The sequence below is a fragment of the Anopheles ziemanni genome, assembly GCF_943734765.1.
Source record: "Anopheles ziemanni chromosome X unlocalized genomic scaffold, idAnoZiCoDA_A2_x.2 X_unloc_129, whole genome shotgun sequence".
Classification (NCBI taxonomy): Eukaryota; Metazoa; Arthropoda; class Insecta; order Diptera; family Culicidae; genus Anopheles; species Anopheles ziemanni.
In genome coordinates this window covers 1-7,500 of record NW_026689740.1, presented here as the reverse complement: position 1 = coordinate 7,500, position 7,500 = coordinate 1, and the positions used below count along the sequence as shown (strand labels likewise).

The 7,500-nt window shown below is 48.2% G+C and overlaps 2 non-coding genes across 2 annotated transcripts in view; both read right to left on the bottom strand.

The window, feature by feature from the left end:
* LOC131291696 (large subunit ribosomal RNA) overlaps positions 1–173 on the bottom strand; it is a 4,084-nt gene extending 3,911 nt beyond the window's left edge. Inside the window, exon 1 of the ribosomal RNA XR_009189466.1 lies at positions 1–173. This exon is cut by the window's left edge and continues 3,911 nt beyond it. This is a non-coding gene — a ribosomal RNA (large subunit ribosomal RNA).
* Positions 174–660: 487 nt separating this feature from the next.
* LOC131291695 (5.8S ribosomal RNA) lies at positions 661–815 on the bottom strand. The gene has a single exon (XR_009189465.1). It is a non-coding gene; the product is annotated as a 5.8S ribosomal RNA (ribosomal RNA).
* Positions 816–7,500: the final 6,685 nt, after the last annotated feature.

Sequence of the window (7,500 nt, the reverse complement as noted above, 5' to 3'; positions counted from 1 at the left end):
CGGATAGTGAGACGCACCAGTACACGGAATCGGATAGACGGACAGGCCGCCACCCCTACGTGCTGAGCTTCTCCCGTTTCGCTCGCAGCTACTCAGGGAATCCCGGTTGGTTTCTTTCCTCCCCTTATTAATATGCTTAAATTCAGGGGGTTGTCACACATGAACTGAGGCTTATGTACCTTGCGGTTGTTATCGTCACATCTGGCTTGCGACTACTTTGTTTCAATGTCCAATATGTACCGTTGGACTCGGTTAACGGGCTGTTAGCCCGCGTGTGGTTTAACTCACTGATACCTTCCATTGCCCATACGCTAGTTTGTTTGTGTTCCTTTGGTCAACTTCCATACTTGAATCATTTGTGCTACCGCTGCTGCTTCGACGCTACTTTGACATCTTCGCTTCTATTTAAATAAATAAATAAGCTGAAGCTAGACATCAGTAAACACCACCACAGACACCACAAGCACGCCTTCTCCTCGTACTTCCGCCTCACGCGGGAACACGGACGCTCTAAATACTTCGAATTCCAATGCCAGTATATTGTAAACCACGGGTTCTTTAATGCTAGCGGGTCGTCGCGACCCTAGTTAACATCATGGTGCACGTCTCGTGACGGGTGTCACGGCGTAGTTAAATGTATGCGATACATTTCTCAAATATAAGCGCTCAGTCATCTGTACATCATGGTAGGTTCCCACGACGTGCAATATGCGTTCAACTTATCAATGTTCATGTGTCCTGCAGTTCACATTATGACGCGCAGTTAGCTGCGGTCTTCATCGATCCATGAGCCGAGTGATCCACTGCCGAGGGTGACTAACTTGCGTAAGCCGCCGCTGTGCGCGTATACCCGTTCCCCGTAGGAGGAGCAAGCCGCCGCTTAGAGACGAAGCATAAAGTGTCCTCATTCCACATAGGGCAAGCTGGATGAATCCATTTTACCCAGGACGGCCGAAGCGGCGTGGACCAGGGGAGAACTGAACCTTATACTTCACACCACAGTAAGTCTACGTGTCCTCTTCCACATAGGGCAAGCTAGAACTAACTATCTTACCCAGGACTGCCGAAGCAGCGTGGACCAGGGGAGGAACACACTTTTCATGGAAACGTAAGGCATCCATGACTGCCATAACGTAAGCCGCCGCTGTGCGCGTATACCCGTTCCCCGTAGGGAGGAGCAAGCCGCCGCTTAGAGACGAAGAATAAAGTGTCCTCATTCCACAAAGGCAAGCTGGATGAATCCATTTTACCCAGGACGGCCGAAGCGGCGTGACCAGGGGAGAACTGAACTTTATACTTCACACCACAGTAAGTCTACGTGTCCTCTTCCACATAGGGCAAGCTAGAACTAACTATCTTACCCAGGACTGCCGAAGCAGCGTGGACCAGGGGAGGAACACACTTTTCATAGAAACGTAAGGCATCCATGACTGCCATAGTGCGTAAGCCGCCGCTGTGCGCGTAAACCCGTTCCCCGTAGGGAGGAGTCAAGCCGCCGCTTAGAGACGAAGTATGAAGTGTCCTCTTCCACATAGGGCAAGCTAGAATGAACTATCTTACCCAGGACCGCCGAAGCAGCGTGGACCAGGGGAGAACTGAACTTTATTACTTCACACCACAGTATTGAGTAATGTGCCCCTCTTCCACATAGGGCAAGCTGGAATGTTCCATTTTACCCAGGACGGCCGAAGCGGCGTGGACCATGGAGGACTACACAATCATGAGGTTTGATATCGACTTGTGTGTTTCAATAGGATACCGATGGTATGGTTTGAAACCGATTTGATTTAGCCATTCTGAAGTCATCACTTGGTTGAAGCGCTGAACTAGGGAGGCATCGTTTACATATATATTGGTTTTCGCATGCTCTACTAGGTTAATGTCATGAGGTTGGCTATCGAGCATGCCCAAGTGATGACTTGATTGTGTGCTTGCTTGAATTCTTCACATTTCATACCATCGGTTAGTTGTCGAATCATTCCTCGATCATAACCTTCGTTCTTGGTTCATGTATGCTCTCTTCCACATAGGGCAAGCTAGAATTAACTATCTTACCCAGGACCGCCGAAGCAGCGTGGACCAGGGGAGAACTATACTTTGTCTTGTATGCCCTCTTCCACATAGGGCAAGCTAGAACTAACTATCTTACCCAGGACCGCCGAAGCAGCGTGGACCAGTGGAGGACTATACTTTGTTCATAACACCACAGTATTGAGTAATGTGCCCTCTTCCACATAGGGCAAGCTAGAATGAACTATCTTACCCAGGACCGCCGGAGCAGTGTGGACCAGTGGAGGACTACACAATTAAGAGGTTTGATATCGACTTGTGTGTTTCAATAGGGTACCGATGGTATGTTTTGAACCGATTTGATTTAGCCATTCTGAAGTCATCACTTGGTTGAAGCGCTGAACTAGGGAGGGGCATCGTTTACATATATATTGGTTTTCGCATGCTCTACTAGGTTAATGTCATAGGGTTGGCTATCGAGCATGCCCAAGTGATGACTTGATTGTGTGCTTGCTTGAATTCTTCACATTTCATACCATCGGTTAGTTGTCGAATCATTCCTCGATCATAACCTTCGTTCTTGGTTCATGTATGCTCTCTTCCACATAGGGCAAGCTAGAATTAACTATCTTACCCAGGACCGCCGAAGCAGCGTGGACCAGGGGAGAACTATACTTTGTCTTGTATGCCCTCTTCCACATAGGGCAAGCTAGAACTAACTATCTTACCCAGGACGCCGAAGCAGCGTGGACCAGTGGAGGACTATACTTTGTTCATTACACCACAGTATTAAGTATGGTGTCCTCTTCCACATAGGGCAAGCTAGAATTAACTATCTTACCCAGGACCGCCGAAGCAGTGTGGACCAGGGGAGGACTATACTTTATACTTCACACACTAGCCAAATTGAAGTCATCACTTGGTTGAAGCACTGAACTAGGGCGAGTCTATCGTTTACTTTGCATTGGGATAATACGCTGCATGCTCTCTTAGGTTAATGTCATGTGATTGGCTATAGAGCATGCCCAAGTGATGACTTTGTTTCAAGCTCAACAGGTAGGGTATTAAGTATGGTGTCCTCTTCCACATAGGGCAAGCTAGAATTAACTATCTTACCCAGGACCGCCGAAGCAAGCGTGGACCAGTGGAGGACTATACTTTGTTCATTACACTACAGTATTAAGTATGGTGTCCTCTTCCACATAGGGCAAGCTAGAACTAACTATCTTACCCAGGACCGCCGAAGCAGTGTGGACCAGGGGAGGACTATACTTTATACTTCACCACACTAGCCATACTGAAGTCATCACTTGGTTGAAGCGCTGAACTACGGCGGGGTAATCGTTTACAGGTTATATCATATAGCTGCAATGCTCATTAGTAGATAATGGAATATTGTATGGCAATATGAGCATGCCCAAGTGATGACTTTGTTTCAAGCTCAACAGGTAGGGTATTGAGTCCTCTTCCACATAGGGCAAGCTAGAATGAACTATCTTACCCAGGACCGCCGGAGCAGCGTGGACCAGTGGAGGACTCTATACTTTATACTTCACACCACAGTATTGAGAACGACTTGCATAAAGCCCCTAATGAGAACCACGAGGGCTCTCTCAATGTAGAACCACGAGGGCTCTAGTACCGATTCTCTCGGTACGGCTTGGTCCGTGTTCCTTATGCATGTACTACTCGCAGAAAGTCTCAACCCGGAGGTCTTGACTTTGATTGTCATAGTTGGACTACGACGGGGCATCCGACCATTGCTGATCGAACACCCCTGATTCACCATCTTTCGGGTAGGCGGTACGCGTACCTCCGGACGCGGAAGTCTCAACCCGGAGGTCTTGACTTTGATTGTCATAGTTGGACTACGACGGGCATCCGACCATTGCTGATCGAACACCCCTGATTCATCATCTTTCGGGTAGGCGGTGCGCGCACCTCCGACGCGGAAGTCTCAACCCGGAGGTCTTGACTTTGTATTGTCATAGTTGGACTACGACGGGGTATCCGACTCATCGAATACCCCAGAAGCACACCATCTTTCGGGTAGGCGGTACGCGTACCTCCGGACGCGGAAAGTCTCAACCCGGAGGTCTTGACTTTGGTTGTCATAGTTGGACTATGACGGGGCATCCGACCATTGCTGATCGAACACCCCTGTTACACCATCTTTCGGATAGGCGGTGCGCGACACCACCGACGCGGAAAGTCTCAACCCGGAGGTCTTGACTTTGTATTGTTGGATAGTCCTCTTCCACTATAGGGCAAGCTGGAAATATTCCATTTTACCCAGGACTGCCGAGGCAGCGTGGACCAGGGGAGAACTTCACGGAATCTTCAGGCATCCATGATTGCCATAGTGCGTAAGCCGCCGCTGTGTGCGTCAACTCGTTCCCCGTGAGGAGGAGTCTAGCCGCCGCTAAAAGACGAAGCATTAAGTGTCCTCAATTCCACTATAGGGCAAGCTAGAATGAACTATCTTACCCAGGACCGCCGAAGCAGCGTGACCAGGCGAAGACTATACTTTATACTTCACACCACAGTATTGAGTACGACTTGCATAAAGCCCCTAATGAGAACCACGAGGGCTCTCTCAATGTAGAACCACGAGGGCTCTAGTACCGATTCTCTCGGTACGGCTTGGTCCGTGTTCCTTTATGCTTGTACTCGCGGAAAGTCTCAACCCGGAGGTCTTGACTTTGATTGTCATAGTTGGACTACGACGGGGCATCCGACCATTGCTGATCGAACACCCCTGATTCACCATCTTTCGGATAGGAGGTGCGCCCACCTCCGACGCGGAAGTCTCAACCCGGAGGTTCGGACTTAGAGTTTTTCCCATTTAAAAGTTTTTCTCTTAGCCATACTGAAGTCATCACTTGGTGAACGATTGAACTAGGGCGGGTTAATCGTTTATAGGTATCATGTGGTTTGCATGCTCTCTTAGGTTAAGGTCATGTGGTTGGCTATCGAGCATGCCAAGTGATGACTTTTGTTTCACGCTTGCTTGATTTCTTCAAGATTCCCTGTTATATAGTGTAATCATTCGAGAACAGGGAATCTTTGGTTTTGCTCAACAGGTATTGGATGTCAACTTGGTATCTAGATCGCATTAAGTCTCAACCCCTTAGGTTCGGACTTGTATAGTGACATCTTGTTACGGTCTTGAGTCTCAACCCGCAGGTTCGGACTACTTAGTGTTTGATCGAATATAATATGGCAACTTGTGCCTAAGTCTCAACCCGCAGGTTCGGACTTCTGTTATTTGGCCAATGTATGTATAAGGCAACTTGTGCCTAAGTCTCAAACCCGCAGGTTCGGACTTGTGTATTTGTTCGAAGTCATGTATAAGGCAACGTGTGCCTAAGTCTCAACCCGCAGGTTCGGACTTGTTAGTGTTTCGTCAACTTTCATATGGCAACTTGTGCCTAAGTCTCAACCCGCAGGTTCGGACTTGTGTATTTGTTCGAAGTCATGTATAAGGCAACTTGTGCCTAAGTCTCAACCCGCAGGTTCGGACTTCATAGTGTTTCGTCAATGTTCATATGGCAACTTGTGCCTAAGTCTCAACCCGCAGGTTCGGACTTCTATAGTGTTTCGTCAATTATCATATGGCAACTTGTGCCGAAGTCTCAACCCGCAGGTTCGGACTTCTGGAAGGATCACTTGGCCACTAATGATCCTTCCGCAGGTTCACCTACGGAAACCTTGTTACGACTTTTACTTCCTCTAAATCATCAAGTTCGGTCAACTTCGATAAAGCAGACGCGGTTCACGAGGATCCAGCGAACGATCATCTCCAAAGACCTCACTAAATAATCATCGGTAGTAGCGACGGGCGGTGTGTACAAAGGGCAGGGACGTATTCAACGCTGGCTGATGACCAGCACTTACTAGAAGTTCCGAGTTCATATGGACCATTGCAATCCATAAATCCCTACTAAGTGAGTATTTGAGTGATTTCCCGTTCCTCTCGGAATAGGAGACACGCTGCTACCCACATTGTAGCACGCGTGTAGCCCAGAACATCTAAGGGCATCACGGACCTGTTATCGCTCGATCTCATTTTGCTAAACACAAATTGTCCTGCTAAGCAGCGTACCGTAAGTGCACTTGCGCACACGAACAGCGAAGGTGTCAGGTCATACTCCACCGAAAGGTCCTAACCCGTTCCAATCGGCATCGACGCATTAACGCTGACTGCGTTCTAGTTAGCATATGTGAGTCACGTTCGTTATCGGAATTAACCAGACAAATCAATCCACGAACTAAGAACGGCCATGCACCACTACCCTTAAATTTGAGAAAGAGCTATTAATCTGTCTCACCTCCATAAGTTCGGACCTGGTAAGTTTTCCCGTGTTGAGTCAAATTGAACCGCAAGCTCCATTTCATTGTGGTGCCCTTCCGTCAATTCCTTTAAGTTTCAACTTTGCAACCATACTTCCCCCGGAACCTGACTTTGGTTTCCCGAAGCTACTGAGAGCACCTGGTTGTAGCGTCTCCCAATTGCTAGTTGGCATCGTTTACGGTTAGAACTAGGGCGGTATCTAATCGCCTTCGATCCTCTAACTTTCGTTCTTGATTAAAGAAAGCATCCTTGACAAATGCCTTCGCTTTAGTTAGTCTTACGACGGTCTACGAATTTCACCTCTCGCGCCGTAATACTAGTGTCCCCAACTACTTCTGTTAATCATTACCTCCGGTCTGAGTACAAACCAATGAAAGATTAGACCAAGGTCGTATTCCATTATTCCATGCAAGATTATTCTAGGGCGTTTGGGCACCCTGCTTTAAGCACTCTAATTTGTTCAAGGTAAACGTGAGCGGTCGAGCTCTATGTTACACTTGCACCCGTTGAAGGGCACACCATGACACAGACTTGGTGCCCTACCACACCATTGAGTCGCAACCAGATTCCGACTTGGCCCACCGACCACGGGTTGACCGGGTCGGCGGAGCCGGACTGTGTTGGACAAGTATCAACTTCGAACGTTTTAACCGCAACAATTTTAATATACGCTAGTGGAGCTGGAATTACCGCGGCTGCTGGCACCAGACTTGCCCTCCACTTGATCCTCGTAGAAGGATTTATGCTCTACTCATTCCAATTATGAAACATCATTAAGAGTTTCATATTGTTATTTCTCGTCACTACCCTCCCCGTCCCGGGATTGGGTAATTTACGCGCCTGCTGCCTTCCTTGGATGTGGTAGCCATTTCTCAGGCTCCCTCTCCGGAATCGAACCCTGATTCCCCGTTACCGTTGCAACCATGGTAGTCCTCTATACTACCATCCATAGTTGATAGGGCAGATATTTGCGAGATCTGTCGTCGGTGCGAGACCATACGATCGGCATCATTATCCAGATTTCAACTCAAAGCACGGAGAACCCGCGATTGGTTTGACTAATAAGTGCACCAGTTCCGCGAGGTCCTGGCAATTTGCATGTATTAGCTCTAGATTTTCCACAGTTATCCAAGTAA